Here is a 21,644-nt window from a genome sequence, read left to right on the forward strand (position 1 = left end):
ACTTTGGCCTCTCTCACATGGCATATTGCTGCACATTTGTCTTGACAAGCTCTTTTGCTTTACTGTGTTTGTAGCCAAACCGATGTGTGGTGCAAGCAGGTTCAATCCCAGATCAGCTATTGCAGCAAGGGATTTGGCATTCAACACTTGTAATTGTTCTTTTCTCAGGCCTGCTCTTGCACAGCCTTGAGCACTGACTTCTCAGATTTTAATGCAAGCTGAAAATTCTCAGCCTTTTTTAGGATTGAACTTAAAATAGGCAATCTTGAAAAACTTAAGGCAATCTTGAAACACCAACACAAGTTGATGAGCAGATTTCCTCCTCCTGATTTTAGGCTTGGGTATGAACCTTTTGCTGATCAGATTATTGACTATGTTGGTGAGATTTTCCACAGTACTGGGTATACAAATCAGTTATACTTTTGGAAGACATAATTTAAGTTGTCACAGCTGCCATAAATCTTTGCATTCTAGACATAAATGGAATAAGTATATAGTATTTTTTTTCTTACAGGTAATGTTATAGAAAAGGTTTAATTATAGGAAAGAGGTCCTATAATAATGCAATTCTGAGTGTGATCCACTTCTAGCTGTGTTTGCATTCATTCTCTAGTCTAAAATGTTTGAAACCTGTGGACATACTTACAGAATAAAATGTACCTATAAGATAGTAGTCACATCAAGCTGTCTTTCCCAATGCATTTGCTTATTTCATTTTGGCTGCATGGAAATGGTGGTAAAATAATGTACCTGTGACAGAAACCAATAGGCTTTGGCACATTTTGAGGATAACAGCTCTCTTGAGAGGACATCAGCTAACACCAAGCCAGGGAAAAAACAAGTTTACTGATAAGTGCTTTGGTAGAAAGACAATTTAATGGGGAGTAAAAGAAATATTAATCACATAATATTTTGTACTATGTAACATGATTTTCATGCACTGGTTTGGTGGTAACAATGTAACTGAACAAATAGCTGGCGAATACCTTTCTCTTTTCTTGTCTGACATTCTGCAGTTCCTGGGAGTAAACAGTACATCTAGCAAGCTGCAGCTGATGCCAACAGGACGCTACTATAGATATCAAGAGTAACAGAGGGTGGGAAGAAGTGGCTGGGGTTCTTTTTTTATCCATATGAGGAATCTGCATAAATAAAGTGAGATTTGTTGCAGGTTAATTTACAGACAAATATGAAAAACAAAACGGTTCAGAATAAACCCATTCTCCCCACCACTCCCCCCAAAAAATCAACCCAAAAAACCAACCAACCCACCCCTAACTTCAAAACAGACAGGAAGGAGGATCACTTTGCATTAGTCTCGTGGAACTAGTAGCTTGGAAGGCTGCCATACAAGAAGCAGTGGGGAATTTTTTGGGAGTGTGTAACTGGCACAACACTCTGTGCTACCTGCCTCTCTGGACTTTCTTCTGCTAGGGGGCACATTAGACCAGAGGAGGAGATTAGAGGAGGTATTTCCAGATTCCCAGCTGCATTTCATTATAGACAACAGGCTTCTGTGAGAATTGGGAATTTCAAAGCACTGAAAGGAAGTGCCAGAGCGTGATTATTTCACAGCCTTCCCCGGGTTACTGCTAAACCAGAGAGCCCTTTACCAACTGGAACCCACCGTGCTGGGAAGAGCTCCAGGTGGTAAGGACTGGCTTCCCTGCAGTTAGGGGTCAGACCTGCAATGCCCCGGTTCAGTCAGAGCTCACCCCCATGCAGTGGCTCACTTGCCTCATTACTCACACACTTAAATGTCAAGAACACAAGTGAGCCAGAATGGGCAGGGCATTGCTCTCTGCTGCAGATGAAAGGCCTTAAAAAAGATGTAGTTGAGTGCATCCAGACACTGGAGGCTCCAGTGAGGGGACAGGAAACGCTGGTGAAAGCACCAAGACCTGGAAAGCAGTAGAGGATGGAAGACTGCCTGCGTGCAGGTGCCTGCATCCCAGGCTGGAGGCAGGCTGCCCTCCCAGGCTCCCACTGCCAGGCTGGCTGGGAGGTGCTGACTCAGAGCACCAGGCCCCAGCCTGCTGCAGCTGCAGTGCTGCCCTGCAGCCTCACCACCCTGTGCCCTGCAAAAGCAGGAACGCCACACCAGCCTGCCGGCCACGGAAAGCCCCACTGCCATGGACTGCGAGTCAGCACAGCACTGGGGAAGGACCGGCTGCCCCACCACCCTCTTTTTGCCCATCTGCAGCAGGAACCAGATCCAGACTGTGGAAACAACTAAAGCAGATGCAGATGTGCCACTGCATCAGCTTTAGCACAGCAAACCCCACTCCTGCAAGATCACCAGGTCAGAAGGAGCTGGGAAAACCACAATGCAAAAGATGTCTGAAGGTTGTGAGCCCTGCACCATTGGCACACTCTCCCCAGAGGGAGAAGAGCAGGTTTTCTGTGATGGTTAACCAAGCTGCAGATACCATGTATGTCTTTCAAAGTCATCATGATATTCCATTACTTAAATCTGGATATTAACATGCGGGACGACCATTACATGTGAACAAAATCACACCCTTTCCCTGGCAGCTAAATACCCAAATATGTACTGTGCTCACATATAAATATGTATGTCAACATATGCCTAATGAAATGTCAAAAACTGGTTGGAATGCATGAGATCTTCCAGGGTTTTTTCCTCCTTTATAAGCTTTTAATGAACAAAAACTCAGCACTGCAATCAAGCAAAAGCTCACTTTTTTATTCATCAGTTACAAAATGAGGACACAGAAGGGTACAGAGAGCAGGTAGACTCCTAGCTCTGAATTCCACTGTTGTTAACACAGATAACCATAGGAGGGATAGCCCAAAGTAAACTTGCTTCTGCAACAGTCTCCTTCAGAATGGATCATAGGCAGGAGTATATTCCTTTTAGGAAGCAAACCACTTGTGACAGAGTGTGTGTGTGGGTAAAGATGATAGATACTCTATCACTTTAATTAGCCTCTTTAAGAAAGGCAGATTGCATCAGGCCTAGCTAAAACTGAGAACATATTTTATACTGACAGACACCCCTTTGGCTGGGCCAGCCATCTTTGAAATCACAAGAAGGACTGGGGTCTGACTGGCGCTCCTGGTCCAGACTCTTTGATACTGATGGCTCTGTCACATGGTAAGCCCATGCATGATTTGGGTCTCCAAAAGTTTTCAACACCTTCTTGTAGCTGCTGGCATGAAGGCGCAGTGGGTGGTCTGTCCCTTACCTACTCCTTTCCCTTCAATGGCTCTTCCTGGGTATCTCAGGAGTGAAGATGCAGCTTGGCACTGTCTCTCCGAGAACCAGAAAGAATCAAAGAACCAAAATTCACCTTTGGGGGGCGCAGCATCTACCACCCGCCTGGATGCCTTCTGGGAAGTGATCTGGCTGGCAGATCAGCACCACTGGTGCTTTGCAAATTCTTTTTATGCTCCCGATCTTCACAATTCCTTCTACCTTCATAGACTGTCCTCTGTCATGAGCAATCTTTTCAGCTAGTGTTTCTGTCTTCCACAGATACTTCCCAGGGGACCTTGGAGTCTTGACAGCTGGGGCTGAGCTGAAGACCTGCCCTGAAAGGAGGACAGCAGCAGGGAGAAGGGGAGAAAGAGAGCATGGATGTGGTGTGCAAAATGTGGTAGCGGGAATGAAGGGTCAGAGGCAATAGACCTTTGAGGGAGTGGGCAGCTCCAAAAAGCTGCTCTCCTGAGTGGGCAGCTACCAAAAAAGTCCTCATGTCCTTCCCATCAATGCCCTGAGCCTGCTCTGGGTCCTCTGACCCACTCCTCTGGGTTCCCTGTGCGTGCTCCTCACCTCTGTCAAGTGATTTTTTGGAGACCATGGCCCCTTTTACAGTGATTATGCAGTGCTGCAGCTAAGATTGCTGAACTTTTCACCCTTTTAGTCACTCATTTTTACAAATCATGGCACCATCACACTTCTGCATATGGCACAACCAGGGTCCTGACCAAGGGGCTTACTTGCAGCACCAGGGAAAATAAAAGGAGAAATCAATATTCTAGAGGTTAAAACAGTCCTCAAAGGCCAGACACTCAGCAGCTATAAATCAGTGCAGCAGGATTCAGTACAGAAAAGCTTATGTCTGTTTAGTATCTGGCCTGAAAAGAATTCAAATAATAAAACTGCAGCAACAAGATGGACAAGAATGATTAGATCATTGCCTCCATCCCTCAGGGCTGGGACATCAGGCTACACTGAGTGCTTTGTGCTGTGGTCAGTAAAGCTGTAGCTGGTTCAGGCTCTGCTAAGGCTTTCCACTTCTGTATTCCTAGTGCTTCTTCTTTTACAAATGTATTTTGAGTGAATAATTTATGCTTGGGATATTTAAAGAACAGAAACCTAAATCCTCTATTTACTGAATTGAAGCAGTGCTGGCCTAGAAGGAAACAGCTGCAATGCCTCACTTCCCACTGTCTCTTCTCTGCTGACCTGCTCAGGACCTTCAACCCAGCCCAGGAAAAGCATCCTCTCCAGAGGAAGCAGTTATTAGAAGAGCAGCCAAAATAACTCAAAAATGACCCTGGTAAATGGTTTACTTAACATCTTAAGGGTCCAGGTGTGCTACAATAAATTTTGGTTCCTTGCATCTTCTATGACAAAGATGAAAGAGATGCCATATTCTCAAAAAAAAAGGATCAGAAGTGTTCCTGGTAATTTCACATTACCAATTCCTGCAGCTCCAGCCTTCTCTCTCTTTTGAGCACAGAATCCAAATTATGCTGTCTTATGCCATCTGGTGAATCCACAGGGGATGAGTAAACAATACCAAACTGATTTCCCTGTACCAAGGGAACTTGGCTTGCATTCACATTCCCTTGGAGATAAATCGTTATTATTCTGATTGCTAAGGCAGATTCCACTAAGAGCAGAAGGAAAGGAAGGGAAGTGATAAAGAGACCTCCTTTTGCAGTAAGAATGCAGTGGAGATCATGGAGACAAGCTGCAATAATGAAAGCGACCAGAGTGATAGGGGCTGCTCTTTTGATGTTCTGGGGAATTGCAAGCCTTGATTTAAGCAAATAGGTCTGCATCTGCTCTGCAGATAAGCAAGGGAAGAAAAGCGTGGGTGAAAAATCTACTGATTTTTAATAAGGGTAGGCAGTCTGAAGTACATTTTGTTCTCAGTTAAATTGTCAAATAGTAAAAAAGGAAAGAAATAAACCAGAGAAACTTGAAAACTGGTTCAGTAGATCTAAAAATGTATAACATAGGGGAGGGGGATTTCATTCAACACATATTAAAATTATTTCCTTTTGTAATTAGATCTCATTAGATTGATGGTTTTAATCTATCAAAACTGTGCAACAACTTTATGGTAAGAAAGTGATAGAGAAAATTTTGGCCTGCAAAGACCTAGAAGTGCATGAAAACAGGCATGTCCATAGGTACCCCATCATGTAATTGGGCAGCTGTAGAGTTTTCAGAAAGAAACAGAGCACAGATTTTGGACCAGAGGCCTACTAGAGGCAATAGAGTCTAAAGGGTGACCAGAAATGATTCTTGGTATCTTACATGTTTTCAGGTGAGGTCACATCTGATTTTTTCTCAGGCGGTGGTTTAAGCCATTAGTGCACTGCTCAGGGGCGAGGCTCCTTTCCAGTGCCTGTTGCAGACTTCCCAGCACCACTTGACTCATGGGCTTATCCCTGTCCTTATCAATTGCATCTCCCTGACAAGTGCATCCAAGTCTGAGGGCAGCCCAGCATGCTCCACACCTGAGCAGCTGCATCTCCCCAGCAAGGCCAGCACATCCCATGGTGCTCAGGAACACGAGTGACGAACCCCATGTAGGATACATCCCAACAGTTGCACATCACTGTCCTTGCTCCCAGCGTGTGCAAGAGCACTTCTTCAGGATGGCTGCCCAAAGCAGCAGATGACAGATTGCTGCTTAGCACAGTGGTCTGCTATCAGAAGGAGAAGAGTTGTCAGGAATGTCCTACTTAGGGGATGAAAAATGCACCATCTAAAGACTTAGGAGCTATATGAGTCATTATGGCAGACGTAGAAGGAAAAAAAAAATAGTGTCCCTTAAACTTACTGCCGTATCATGGAGGAGGAAAAAAGAGAAAAAAAAAAAAAGGCAAGTCATAATGCCCTTAAGAGACAATGCAAGCATCTACTGGATGAATCTGGGGGGGAAAGGACAACTCAAATCCACAAAAGCAAACCTCAGTCAGTTGTAGGGGTAGCAATTAAACTGTTGGGAAAGGGATGTTTCCTCAGTGTGCAAAGAGAAAACAGTTTTTCATCTAACCCAGTGGATAATCATAATAACATGAAGGAGGAAAAACACATTTGCAAGTAGAAATGAATAATATCCTATAGAGAACAGCAGGTCTAACATCCAGCAAGGACCAAAAAAAAGTGGAGGTACTAAATCACCCAGGCAGCAGACACCAGGGAAAGAAGCAGGACCCCCCAATCTTCCCTCTGGCACTCACTTTCGTCTCAGGTGGTGGCAGAGGGGAACCAGCGAGGACGGGCAGGGTGTCTGAGCTCCCACCTTGGAGAGGGATGGGGAAAAGAGGCTGGGATCAGGCTCCCATGGGGATCTGCTGTAGGCAGGGATTCGGCAGCCTGTCCAGACAGGTCCTGCAAAGGGAGGGGAGAGTTTTTCTCTTTCACTCTGGTTTTTGTTTGTTTTTAAACACCAACAGTATTTCCCAGTGTTTATACTCATGTTTGCACTCATTAGCAGCAGTTAATACACCATCTTTGCCGTGATATTTGTGGATTCATAAGGCATTGGTACAGCAGAAACTTCCTCAGCCGCAGGGTGTTTGGTTTGTGCAATTCGTTTTAGGAAATCTCTCTGGATTTTCCCAGGTTTTGTACAGAGTTGTTCTATTGATGGTTGTGTCAGCAGTTCAAACCCTTCTTTGCTTTTGATATGTTCTCATGGCTGTGCTCCATAACACTCAAAAGGCCAGCTGGGAAACAAAAGGAACCTCTGAGATCCAAAGGCTTCCAACTTGTATGGTGACCTACACCTGTGACAGGCTTACCTTGAGAAAAAATCTGCTTCTGAATTCTTTTAAGGAGAATGAAGTGTTAAGGATGTAAGATGTATATGTATATATAGATGTAGACGTATGTATATAATTTTTTTCTCACACGTTAACAGTCTCATTCTTATTACAACTCTTCGCAATAGGAGAGCTTGTGTGTTAGCCAGGTGTGATGAACTTTGGGCTCTGGGCTTCACCAGGACCCGTTAACACCGTTAACACCATAACCCGTTAAGCATAACTATCTCCGGTAATTCTTGTAGATTCACATCTGATTATCTGTCAGGTCATATTTTCTTTTTTTAATTTTAGTGAAAACACAACTGATACTGAGCCGATACTTCTTGTAATACCGTCCTTCACCACCCCTCCTCCCCAACATGGCGTTTATATACTCAGGGAGGGTTTTCAGTTAATTCTTCCGAAACGAGCAGGAGCGAGGCCCACACTTCTGCCAGCGTTTCGTCGGTGCGGTCTATCTGGCTGCACAACAGCGGCAGGCTGCGAGCTACTCTGCAAAAATAAATTAGAGGCAAGCACGGCTTAAACAGAGAAGCGACCTGTCCCCCCCGCTGTCCCCCGGCCGGCCGCCCTCCCAGCCCGGCGGCGGGGGCTCCCGACGGGCCGGACACCGAGCACCGAGCACCGAGCGGCGGGGGCAGACGGGAGGCGGCCGCGGCCCGCCCGGGGCCTGCGGGCATGGACGGGCACAGCAGTCCCTGCTCTGCTACGGGCCCTGCCAGTTCAGGCTGTAGCTGGGAATTGCTAATCTCAAAGGAAAGAATTCGGTGCAGAATGCGCATAACCATTAACCTAAAGTGCCAGGGCAAACTGCCTGTTCTCATGCAGGTAACAAGCTCTGGGGACACGCCAATGCCCTCCCGAAGGGAGAACAATGTCGCTGTTATCAGCCTCTCCTTTTTTATAGCTGAAGGTTAAGCCCTGATGCTTACAAAAACGCTAGCCACAGCGGAAGATTCTTTTTCCATCGGATCCCTAGTAGCACTGTTGTCTAGTGCAAAAGCTTCATTAAAATTCAGACTTCCACTCCTACCTGATTATTCCAGCAGCGATCCGCAGGAGGTCTGACAAGGCCCGGGCAGGTGGCAATCCCTGTCACATGCGATAGTTTCCGCGCTGCCTTTTTGGAAAGTGGCCAAGAAGCACCAGAAGCACCGAAATTCAGAAAACAGCAAATATAACAAAAGATTTGGGCGTTTGGGGGGGGGGGGGGGGGGGGGGGGGGCGGTATGTGGTGCAGAAGTGCCAACATTCAGACGACCCAAAAGTGGTTCCGAGCAGCCTTCTGGGCAATCCACAAACTGGAGGTGCCACGGACCTCATTCATCCCTGCAGCTTGACCTCTTACACAAATTACATTCTTGAAAAGGGAAAAAAAATCTCCCTATCTTTCTCCAGAGACTACGTACACCTCTGCAGGGCAGCCAGCCAACAACTGCACAACGTACTGCATATCTGCCTAGGAGATCTTTCTTTCTCATTTTGGCTCCCAAGGAAACATGATTCACAAATGAAAGGGCACTTTACCAGGCTTACAGAACATCTCGGAGGAAATTCAAAGTTTTTATGTCTAACCGTTGTCTCAAGGAGAGAACTCCCAAAACCAAAATGTTATATTCTTAAAATGATAGAAAAAACTACTTTTTGCCACATCCTTCCTTCAGGAACGTGGCAAAGCCAAAAGCAGTATGTTCTGCATGCTGCAGTGCCTCCTTGTTTCATAGTCTAACCTTCATGAAAAAACTGTTTTCTCCTTCTGTAACTGACTCTGGACTCACTAAGCATGCAATTAATTAAAATTATATTTATTAATGAATAACCATCTTCATTCATAATAAACACAGTTATGGACCTCCTCTGAAAGGGTTAAAGTGCTTTTTGGCTGCTTACCACTTACTATCAATTTGTGTAGTTAACCCAGCAGGGACTGAGGACTCAGGCTGGGAATAGCAGTATGTTTCCAGTCTACATCAAGGATGGAAGCCTGACATTGTATAAAGTAAACAAAGATGGAGTACTGCAGAATACTTATTTTAAGTAAGGACTTTATCCCATTTGAGCAAAAAGGATCAAGAATGTTTATGAATAAACCATTGACTGCAAATACTTTAGACTCCACCATAACAGGCTAGAAATAAACAAGAGATTTCTGTAATATTAATTCTGGTTTAAGCAGTAACTGTATGCATGCTGAGGAAAATTAAATTACACCAAAATACTTTGTGTGGGAACAAGTAATTCTTACCATTTTATGGTGCTGCACAAATGGTAAATAATATCATAATGCAACTGCTTTCTACAAAACCTGATCACACATAATTTCTCCCAATTTATCATGCTGGTTCATACCAATAAGTTCCCAAAGGAGCAGCTTTGTTAGCAGCAGATATTGATTTCTGAGCTCAGACTGCATCTTCCTACTATTACATTTCACTTGAGAAATTAAAATGTTTCTGAAGACTGGCAATGGGCGACACATCACCTTCCTGGCAAGGGAACCTCACAAGGCACTTACTGCTCTCAGCGCCAATTCCATTTACAAGGCTGTAGTGCATGGGAAACTTTTCTGCATTACTAATGAATAACAACTTCTGAAAGATGGGAAATTAATTTGATAAGAAGCCACCCAAAGCCTTGCAGAGCAGGATAAAGGCATCCAGGAGGAATGCATAAACAGGATGGCTGAGTCGGCAGGGTAAAGCAGGCGGGCTGTCAGAGCAACACTTTGACTTTCCTAGGAGACACTCCTCAAGGAACAGCTTCCCTGAGCCCTGAATGCCACATCAGCATGGCACTGATTTCACAACCAGCTTCACCTTCTCGCCTTCTCTGGATGGCCCTACTCACATCACTACAGCAGTAGTAGGTCTGGCAAGAGCCAGGAAGGTACTGAGAGCTTCTGACCTCCCTAATTAACTCCTTAGTCATCACAACACTTGATCTTTCTAGCATGGCCTGTCTTCCTTGTACTAATTCCTGAAATCAAGAGAAGTGCTGACAAAAGTATAATTACTTGGGCTGCTGTTTTATGGTATGGAGCATTTGGTGGCAGGACTACTTGAACAGCACTACTTGTTCCTGTTCCCTTTGCCTGCCCACTGCTTGCTTCTGGTGGGGAGACCACTACAGCAGCTTTGTTGCAAGCTGCTTGAGGAAATGCCCCAGCTTAAAAAAAAAAAATGAAACCTGCAAACAAACAGGCACCATACCTGAGACAGATCTATTTGTGCGCAGAGGAGACATTAGGAATGAAAGCTGATTTCAGCAGGGAGACCCAGAAGTAGGGCTGCCTCAGGCTTGGATCATCTCCAAACACTTGGTAGCCTTAAACATATGAATGTTCAGGGAGATTTCTGCTCCAGGAGGAACTCACTGTGTTTTGTATGCCAGGAGACAGCCATGGCCAGCAATAAAATTGCTAGCAAATGTGGTAATATTTCCATTAGGGAAGATGTGTTTGCATCTGGGTTCAGCTAGGATCACTTTATGCCTAGAGAGTTATCAATCAGTGCTCCTTCCTTTTGATTCTGCACTCTCAAGTCTGATTGGTATTTTTGTCTCTGAGGTTAGAGACAAATTTATTGTTTTTTCTTCCTAATACTGTTACAGCTTTGTCATTTTGGATTTGTGAGATACTTTATTTAATCAAAAAGGAAGAGATTTTATTTCTACAAAGACTAACAGGAGGCAAGAGCTGGTATTACCAAGCTTTGAGAACAGTTGCTATCAGGAAAATTATTCTCCAAATGGAGGCTGAGGGCACTGACCACAGTGAACTGAACTGCGACATGTAATTTCATTACTTTGGCTGGGCTAAGCTGCCTAAGCTTATTGCTGCCTTCAGCAAGGGAGCACGTTGGCTTGCAGCCACAGTGGAGGGATGTAAAAGGCTTGAGGGTTGCTACAATTTTCTCAAGTACCTAAAAAGTGTCCAGTTGGTCATTAGCTGATCACCTCTTGGTTTAAACAGATCACACACTACTGTGTTCTGAAAACACACTGGTTAGGCAGCATTGCTGTTACAGACTTGCTCTTGAAGAATTACCACGCACACAGGAAATCTGTTTGATTCCCACGTGTTTGGTTTTCAGACTTACAGGCTCCATGGTGGGGTAGGGGGAAAACCAACAACCAAACCATCATTAATTCCCTTGAGATTTGTGCTGCATTATTTTACTCTATGCAATCCTTTGTTCTTCATGAGGCTGTATATACCAGAACAGCATTTCTTCTCCTTCCCGGCTCTTTGAAAGTAAGAGAGTAGGATGAATAACAATCTTGCATGGTGGGTATGTATATCTGTCTGTAAACATTTATATGTGACTTTCATGTCTGTGAATTGTGCTGGGCAGATAATCACGAAAACTTGACAGTCTCTCCTTCAAAGCAGAACTGTGAGAAGCAATTACATACACTTTGAATACCAGCTGGACAAGCTTCCCACACCATAAAACACCATATTTAATTTTGAACCTGGAGGAGTTGCATCCTGCCATCTTTACTCTGCCTTCAAATAAGATTACTGCACTGTGTTCTAGGAAAAAAAACATGATGTTTATCATTTGCACTAGCTGCAGAAAACCCTGGCTAAATTCACTGACCTCTGTGATACACAGGGTAGGACTGAATGATCAATCATCTTTAATCCTTAAAACCTACCAACAGAAAGAGGGAAGTGCACAGCTCCCTCCAATATGTGCTGTTCTGTTATCTGTGGCAGAATCCCTGGTATATAAGGATCTGAGCGTTGTAAACTGCCTCATAAAATCCTGCATTTATCACTGGTGTCGGTATTGGGTGTAACTAAACGAGCATGGAGAGTGGTTTAGCAACATGTATAAACATGACCAAGCAATGCAAATCACAGTTCCTGCAACTCTTTTGAGCTGTTCTTAGAACAGGGAGGAGCAATACACAATAAAGGGTGAAAATCATCCGTTTTCCCCTTTTTGAGCTTTTCCTTCTTGTTAATTAATTCATACTGTGAATTAGTTCTGGTTGGTGGATACATTTTGGTGTTTTGTGAGTCTGAGAGCATGTCCTTACCTCCATTCACATTATGAAACAAGCACAACAAACATGCCAATTGATTGGGTATCTGCATTTGGTCATTTGAGAAATGTGTCACCATAAAGGTCACTTGGATGCCTGAGGACAGGAAGAAGGAAGGTGTAAGTGTAGAGGCCCATACATTGCACAAGGGCTGTCAAGTGACAGGAGCTGTGGACAGGCTCATTTGCACCCCCATAAAACCTACTACTCCACTCGCTACTGACAGCAATGTGTTCACTTTTTTTTTAACTCAAGGCATATACCTGCACTCAGTCAGTTTCAAATTATCATTCATCAGCACTCCAAAACCACCCTGAAGTCTTCACATGCTCGTTGCTGTAAGTCAGTCAGCCAGAACACAGGAAAAAAATCTTGTGTGATTTAATTTCCTTGGTCTGAAACATCACAAGGAGTGTTAACTATGTGGACAAAAATCCTATTCTGATTTATCAGAACTTAAAGACATGTTTTTAAATCACCATTAGCATTTTTCCCTAAGTATATGTACAGCTAGCCACTGGAAGAACAGTTCCTGCTTGAGTGCCAGCTACACCTGTTTATGATAAAGCGACTGGCCAAGAATTACCAGTAAAACCCAGAATATGATAGAGGTGGAATTGGCAAAATTAAGGAAAAACTGTGAACATTCTAAATAATGGCATTTTCTTGTGTCATTTCCTTCTATGGGAAAGCTCTGTGAAGAGGGTTGTGTTTGCAGGGATTTTCACAAATCCTGCTGAGAAGGGAGGTGTTACCTGGGAGGAACATGTTGTCCTCCACGTCTGTACTTTTTGCTAAAGATGAAGCAATTTGCCCTGAAACTTTGTTCCTCCATATCAGGTCAGGATTTTGTCAGCTTGCTCTGGTGCCAAGCTGAGCTGACAGCACACTGCTGACACTTGGGAAAAGGGGAGAGGGGCTGTGGTGCTATAAAACCCTGGGAAAAGGGGAGAGGGGTAATGACACCGAGGGGCAGCAGAGTCTCCCTTGCGCCCACAAAATGCAGCACGAATGAGGCAAGTTGTCTTGCACCACCCTCTGATCAAATTCGGTTGATGATCAGGGAGCTGGGAACAGTTGAGACCATCCCACAGAAATTTTTGTCCAGAGTAATGTTTGAAGACCATGAAGAGGATGGTCTTTCACTTCTGAAAAGATGAGCAAGTGCCATTAAAAGGCCTAGAAAGGAACCTTCTGTTAATTCTATTTGCTTTCTCCACTTAATTGAGAACAAAGTAATTGGCAAGATTCAACAAAGACACAAGACAATAATGCCTCACAACTAGGACATGGTATTAATAGGCTTAAGATCCCTCAGAACAGCATTTGCTTATCCCATTTTTAAATGTGTTAAATAAGTACATTGCATGAAACTTTAACAATACATGGTGCAAGTGCACGTTGTGCCACCAGTCCACTGCACTGAGATTGGAGATAATTTGACTTCTCAACTTGGCCTACTGTACCACTGGCATTGTTTTCCCCAGCTCCTACCACTGGTAATTTCCTGCACAAACAGGCAATCCCAGCCTGCATTTTGAATCTGTATTTAGATTTTGGAAGATCTATCACTTAGCGTTGATGAAAGTATCTGTTATTTTTGCAAAAATAGCAGGCAGCTTAACATGTCTGGGTTTCAGTTTGGCTTCTTTCTTTGCTTCACACAGAGACTCATGAGCAACTCTTTTGATGCCATTGGCTTTTTCATCATTACATACTATCTATTAATTTCATACTACCAGACTTCCTTGGCTGTTATGTATGAAATTATTTCCAAGTGACTAACTTGCAGACAAACAAATGAGGTTGGGCTCTGGACCAGGTAAGGGAGCACCAGCCAGGGAGTCTGGCACTGTGTTTGTCTTTGCCTTAAAATGATGGAACTTCATGCGGAAAGAAGGCAGGAGCATCTGTATGAAGTGTGACAGTGAGCAGAAGGTGCTGATATGATTCTGATCCCTGAAATCTATTCAGTCTTTGATTGAGCTATTTGTGCAGCTGCAAGGTCAAAGAAAAAGTGGGCACAGAAAGAAGCTAATACCGTTTCCTTATCCTTTGTTGTAGGGTCATTTTTTGTTGTAGGGTATTTTTTTCCAATAAAGCAGTGTACGCAATAGATTTAGACTGAATACACAATGCAAGCAGACTTCCAGTGACTCTCAAAAACATTGCTTAAAAATGTCTGCCCCTAGGCATATCACTCAACGAATCCCAGAAGCTGGAAACTTCAGACCTACCCTAGCAGTAAAGACATTAATAACCAGAAGCAACAGGCCTTGAAAACAACTTCAAAACCCTAGGATATCTGGGAGTGAACTTTCTTTATTGCTCCTAATTACAGAATATTTCTTATCTTTCTTCTTATCTCAGTGGAAAAACATATTTTAAATGTGAGAAACATATAAATAACAGGCCCAGCTAAGTCATTACATTTTCCTGATATTTTTCTCCTGATCTTGTTTTCTCTACCTTTTTTTTTTATCTTGGATACCTCTTACTAAAAATGCTTGCTTTCTACTTGACTCTCCTTTCTCTATTTTCATTCCTAAACCCAAAACAAAGAACAATAGCTATCAGCTAAGGTCCTTCATAATTCCTTTGTTGAAATTTTTCTTAGGCTTCTTTTTACCTCTCTTAACCTAAAATAGAAATGTTAAGCCTTAATCAAAGAAAAACAAAGGGTAAACATTATGTCCTCCCAGTTCTTCTAGTTTACTCCTAAGGTTAGTAGCTCTAGCTATATCAGCCATACCTGGTTGAATGTAGCAAGAGTCAGGGTTCCTCAGCAATGAGGTGTAAGGAGGAGGTTCCACTTTTGTCCAGGACATAAGCCCAAATGTGCAGTACAGCCCCTCCTGTGCGTGCTCCCTCCTGCTTCCCCTTTATGGCAGTGACCACGCTGTGGCAGAGGGAAGAGAGACAGTTGTTTGGGTAACAAATCACTTTAGTGTCACATAAAAGAATGCAGAACCAAAATCTGAGCGAATAGGTTTTACTTTACAGTTTTGCCAGGCCCAGCACAAGTAAATTACCAGGGCCCTTCTGGAGCACCAGAGTGCACGGGTGACCGTAGCCCGCATCTCTGACGTCTCTGAGATGTAAACCTGAGGGAACAACAGACCTCTACTGTCATTATTTCCTATCATGCTCCATTACCCTGAAGACTACCAAGAATTTTGGACACCTCCTTTCTCACTTTAGAATTTCCCTTGATATTAAAGCATTGCAAATTTATACCAGAAAATCAGTAGAGAAATTGTTCCCAGAGAAATGGTTAATCAAATTGTTTCACCATTGTTTTAATCAAAATGTTTCATTATACATATTTTTTAGTGTTAATTAACAAACATTAATTTTCAAAATGAGAAGACCTTCAGGATAAAAACTTCTGGCTAATGGGTAAAAATTTTGATCAACTTGATAAATTTAGTTACAAAATCAGTGATTAATTACAGGAACTGAATCTCTTTCGTTGTAAGTAGTTTTTGTTAGGCAATGGAGAATTTTCAGGATTATATAAAAATAATCCCAACTTGCTCTGCTATGAAACTTTTGCTTCCTCTTCTTCCCAAACGATTTTTTTAAAACTTTCCTGTATGGTCTGGCAGTTCAGCAGAAACATGAATAAAGAACTTTCAAGGACGGGAATGTTTTAGACAGAAAAAAGACATCTTTTCCTAATAGCCAAACCTTTTGATGCACTTTGAAGGCAGTAATCATCAGTCTTTGTATTTTTCTTTCCCTTTCAGGGAGGACAGCAAGGTGGAGATGCTTAAAATGACCTTTCAAAATTATCTTTTTGAGTCTCTTGTCAAAGACTAGCCTTGGTCCCTTCCAACCTATCTTTTATTTTTCTTTTTGTTACTCCCTGGAACAGAGCTCTGTGTTCCCAAAAGGGTTTTGATAGAAGCAAATTGCTCATATCAGCTTAGAAAAAAACATCCTCTCCTGTACTGTATGTCCTTTTATTTAATTTATAATAGTGAGGCAATTGGATCCTTTGCTTTGTTCTCTATATAAAGTAACAGAAACCTAATAGGAGCAACCAGTGGAAAGGAAAACCTTACTCTAGGGCAGGAAAAAAATGTCCCTGTGACAGACATCACAGCAGGAAATCATGACCTGGTTTAGCTTCAGCCAAAGAGGTGGTTATTAGGTCAACTTAGTTCAAGAAGCAAGTTACATCAGGTTTTTGCATTCTTTGGGAGTGAGAGGGAGAAGGGATGCCGGCACAAAAAAAAAAAAAAAAGTCACACAAGGAAAGGAAAGCAGTCTGCTTTCACCTTTTATTCACAGTATATTTCCACTGCTGACTTCTCATTTTACAGATTCTTGGTTGTCTGAGTGTTGACAGGAATCAATTGGCTTGTCGTTACTTAATATAGATGCCCTGTACAAGAAAAAAAGCAACTATGAAATATATGCTTTGACATTAATATTGTTTTTCTATCAATGTTCAAAACTGGGAGTCTATAGGTTTTAGCTGGGTAACACAGTAGAAGTTACAGTCAAAGATAGTTACAGACATTGGTACAAGTCAAAAAATCCCTCTAGTCTTGTGATCCTGTCCAAGTAAACTGTGTGTATGGAAAGCAACTGAATTAAAATGCTATTCTGATTGATAAAAAAGCAGACTCTTCACTCACTACTGTGGTGATGCATTCCCCCCTTCTCAGACCACACAATGATTTGAGACATGCATACATAAAAGACACAGGCCTGTGGTTACTGTCTTTTACAATCAAGTTTGTCACTAGAAAAATCTCTTATAATTCCACTTCTTAATTTGTTTTTGTAAAGCATCATATTGAGTTATTAGTCTATAAAAAGAAGTAAGAAAAGTAAGAAAAGATCATAAAATATTGTAATAATGCAGGCAATAAAAACATAGGGTTCATACAGGAAGAATGCAAGCTTAGTATAAAGTTTACAAATGTCTCAATCCAGTACTCTCAAACCCTACATTTGCTTTTCCTGTATTAACAACAGAACACCTTTGTTACCTCTCTGGTTTCATATTTATTCATGACTAGCATATGTTACCCCACACCAATAGTTTGATATTGGTATTATACATATTAAAAACATGTAATCAGAAATAATTCCTGAGATTGGTAATGACTCCATTAAACAACTTTCATTAATTTGACCTTTTTGGAAATGTAATTGCATTTTCAAAAAACATAAAAAAATAGATTGAGTTTTAGTTTCTTCATTATTTTTAATGTACTGCATTATTGATGTTGCCTCATTGACCTTGTCCCCTGAGGTAAGCACCGCTGACACCTTTTTTATTATTTTTCTCATTAATAAACATGTGCCTTCTTCACTAGCCCATGTATTTCTTCCACCATGTAGAGTGGATAAAGCATCTTTTATCATTCATTTATTATTCATTGACTGTTGATTCTAAGTCTTTCCATGCCATCTTCCTATGGAAAAAGCAGTGGAGTGGTTGGTTTTTTAATTTTGTAACCATGCACATAACTTAGCTGTTTGTGTAAGAATTACAGGCTCTGTATTTGGACACTGATAAGTGAAAACAGAAAATATTTGTTGCTGCTTTGCCTAGGAACAAAGTATGTTATTAATGTAATTTGCTGGTAATATTTCATTTTAAAATACAAATGCTCACCCAGCACCCCAATGATGGGAATTCTTACCACTTTTGCCAACCTTCCCTAAATTCACCGTGTCCCTTATCCCTTTAGCAAACTTTCTAACAGGCTGTGCTGTGAGATTTAATAGACTAGACTACAGATAACTTTATGGTTAGACATCAACCTACAGTGTAGCTCCCCTAAATCTGTTATTCCAGATTAGGAAACAAAAAGGAAAATATTCTCTGTGACCTTTACAGTGTTCTTAGCCACACAGATGTACCAAAGGCAGAGACAAAGATCCTCCTCTGCCACGTCATCCAGACATGCACTTCCCCTACTCCATCTAAATGCAGATGTCTGAGTAACATTTACTTAGCTCCCTCTTCTTCTGTCTTAGGCATACAAACATGGTAAATACAGGGGCACTTTTAAAGTCTCTGAGTGTATAATTGCCATGTTTATCCATAATGATATAGGAAGTGTTCAGTCCAAAGAAACCCAAAAAACCCCAAGGTTAGGAGATAAAACCCCTTGACTATTATAATTTAGTTTCACTGACTCTGTAATTGCAAAAGTGAAGTCAATGCGTTTTCTCTGCCTGATGGGGAGGATATAAAAGTAAAAGGTCAAGGCTTTATCCATCTGTGGTTCTGTCACTGACTTAGTGTATAATCTTGCACAAATCACTTTGAGCTGTTGTGTATCAGGTTCCTAACTAGGATAGTTAATGGCATCTTCTTGTTCTGCAAATAATTTTAGGTCTATATCAATTCTAGTAGCTCAATAATGTTAATCAACATTAATTTATTGGACAATGCTTTTAAATACTTATTGTGTGCTTATTTTTCTGTACTAACATTTCCAAAACTGTTTTTATTGTCATGACTGTAAAATGTATTTTAAATCCTTATTTTTACTATTTTATTTTCCCACAATTGGTAGTGAAAAGGGATTTTCTTTCAGCAATGTGTGCTGTTTTCCTCTAATGCTGGCTTACATCAGTGACAAGTGATCTGAAAAGTCATGCCATCACAGCAATATAAAGGTATAGCTTGAAACTTTGACTTCATTCAGAATTGCTCACAGTTGCATTCATTCAATGCTACTATTTATTCTTTTATTCCCTCATCCATTCATTCTCTCATGCACCCTGCTATTCCCTGCATTATGTATCAGTTTGCAAACCTCTGGGCATGTTCAATGCCCTTTTCACGGACTTACTAATATCCTACCACCTGTTCACTCACTCACTCACTCTTGGACAGATCTGCCCTCGGTCTCAGACCTGGCTGCTGAGACGCTTTTGGTCTCCTCTCAGTCCCTACTCTGCTCCTGTATCTTCTACCCTGTAGCTTATTTGTTTGCGAGTTTAATTAAGGACTGCAGGTTTAAGAGCACCATCAGTTGTTACAGCTTTCTTTAACCCCTTTTTCTTTCTTAATTGCTTATTTATTTTTCCTGGCACAGATTTGATACAGCTTGCCTAGACTTAAAATACCCATGTGTATATTCAACCTCAACACATTGTCTGAAGTAAGTGTGTTAGGACTGAGGCAGTCTTTATATACTATTACTTTGCAGAAAGCTTTATGTGTCCTTTTGAAGATTAGACTTTATTATGCTTATAGTAGAGGTTTTTAAAAGCATGTTTCCTCCATGTCCTTGGAATACCCATTATGAAATTGATGTGGACATGTATTAATAATTGTTCATTATATGATCTCATTGCCACAGCATGCAGTATTTGGAAGATTATTATCTCTTTTAGGAAAACAAAATCAGTTGTAATTACCATGAGGACCAGAATCTTTAGCTCTACACCACTAGCTCACATACAACCCAGATTAACATTACAGGCCTCTGGAAAACCTCTCAAATTTGTGTCAGAGGTCATTTGGTTTTTAGTCCTGTGAAAAAAATTACTTATAATTGTAACCAGAAGGAATTTCCAGTGGTGCAATTCATGGTACCAGCTGTAAATTCCCAAGACTGTTATTACTAGTGCTTTCTTTTTCTTGAAAGAAGGTTTTAAATGTGATTGAGAATCTGCCATTTGACAAGATACAAGTATCAATTCCTTGTTTCACCTCCAGTCTTCAAGTCTGTAAGACTCTCCAGGTTTTGCTGAGAATGGAAATTGAAAGCTACTTTATAAAAATTAACAATATAATTCTTAAAAGGTAATGACATATAACCTGGATAGTCAGAAATAATGGAAATTTTGTCTTGGTGCTAGCCTTTGCTCCAGTTCTCTTGTGCCACTCCCAGTTTTTGGAAATTTGTGCAGACTGCAGGCTTCAAGGGGAAACCTGACAAAATCCCTGTGATTTTCCTACTCAGAGCTAAGAACTGCCCAAGCCTAGATTTTGTAAAATGAGAGATTAAAAAAGCATCTTTGTTTCTTCCCTTGGAATATCATTTCATAGTTGAATCCCTCAGGACATGCTTGAAGTCTTGCCTACACTATAGGGTTTTGGTAGCATATTAATACCAGCAGGCAGTCCCAGTGGAGATTCAGGTTCACCTTCTCATGGTATAAACTACAGCAATTTCCCAAATACAAAATGACAAGGATTTTTTTTTATCATGCTACTCTATTTTCAGCAAGGATTTTCTGGCATGGGTTCATTTGACCCTTTCATTTATGCCCCTGTAAGACTCATCAGAAGTGGTTCTCCCCCTTTCTTGCAGACCGTGGCTTCTCAGCCTCTCCTGCTCCCCGTTGCTGCTGTCCCCCAGAGCTGGGTATGACTACTTTCTTCTCCATGCTTCATATCCAATGCTTTGATGGCATTATGGCCCTATTTGATGTCAATGGTGTGATGAACACTGGTTATCCAATGTTAAGCTGGACTAAGTTACATCACCATTCTGAAAATGTAGTGAAGGAAAACTCATTTCCCACTGTTTACCACACAACAGACTGTTTTCTGGCTATGCTAGTACCCTCCTTCAGATGCTACCATTTTGTAGACTGAAATATCAAGGCTGCTTTGCATGTAACTTCTTTAATCTGAAGTTATTATCATGTCTGCATGCTTTAAGAGGCTCAATTTCCTCAACGATTTCTTCTTGACATTATTTCTTACCTACAGCTAATGTGAATTATTAGAGATTGACTAGCATGTTATTGTAAAAATATAATATTGTGTAATGCTGGAATTTAAAGGTCAGCCAGTAAAGCAAGTGCTAATATCTGACAAACTAAATATTTTGTTCAGTCTTGCTTCAATGACTACTGCTAACCAAGCTATGGCAATCTCATGACACTGGTATCACCAGTTCCACAGCAATAAAAAAACCCAAACCAAACCCCAATCTAAAACCAAACACCCATGTGTTGGTCCATGTCATTCATCTGAACAGTCACACCAGGCGTGCACGAACATGATGGTAATCAATAACTCATCAGTGACTCAGCAGAAGCATCGCAGGTGAGAGAGAGCTGTGCATTTACTGACCTATTTTCTGTCCTCCTTTTATACAACGCCAAGCAATCACCTAAGGGAACCTATGCTTTTAAGGTGCAATAATTCCAAAATTTGCTTTCGATACGAGTTACTTGTATGTACCGAGAGGCTGGATCCCAGGGGCGCTTTTCCCTGTGGTCTGCGGCGAGCGGATCCATCCTGCCCGCGACGAAAAGGCGGAGGAGGAGCAGTGGAATGCGACAAGTGGCACTAGGTGCGAGGAGCTGCGGCGGCTCTCGCTCGGCCCGGCTGAACTGCGGGACACCGCACCTGCTTTCGGCAGAGGCGCCTCAGTGCCTTGCCAAGACGCGCAGCCCCAGGTGGCGCGGGAGGAGCCCTGACCGGGCTAATGTCACCCGGCGCCGTTGCCGCTCCGGCCGCACCGCGGGGCCGCTGCCGTTAACGGGGCCGCGCCGGGCGCGGGGGGAAGGCACGAGCAGCACCCAGGAGAGGGTGGCTCAGGCCCCTGCCCGACCCCCGGGAG

At 42.2% G+C, this 21,644-nt stretch overlaps 1 long non-coding RNA gene across 1 annotated transcript; it reads right to left on the bottom strand.

Annotated features, from left to right (window-relative positions):
• Positions 1 to 873: 873 nt before the first annotated feature.
• Positions 874 to 21,546, bottom strand: LOC139588932 (uncharacterized). Its single transcript, XR_011678865.1, has 6 exons — positions 21,152 to 21,546; positions 16,371 to 16,477; positions 14,840 to 14,986; positions 8,069 to 8,155; positions 6,448 to 7,527; positions 874 to 1,142 (listed from the first exon to the last, which is right to left on the bottom strand). It is a non-coding gene; the product is annotated as an uncharacterized lncRNA (long non-coding RNA).
• Positions 21,547 to 21,644: the final 98 nt, after the last annotated feature.

Source organism: Agelaius tricolor, unplaced genomic scaffold (genome assembly GCF_023055355.1).
Source record: "Agelaius tricolor isolate 1412-34295 unplaced genomic scaffold, bAgeTri1.0.p SCAF_4, whole genome shotgun sequence".
In the NCBI taxonomy this organism is placed as follows: domain Eukaryota; kingdom Metazoa; phylum Chordata; class Aves; order Passeriformes; family Icteridae; genus Agelaius; species Agelaius tricolor.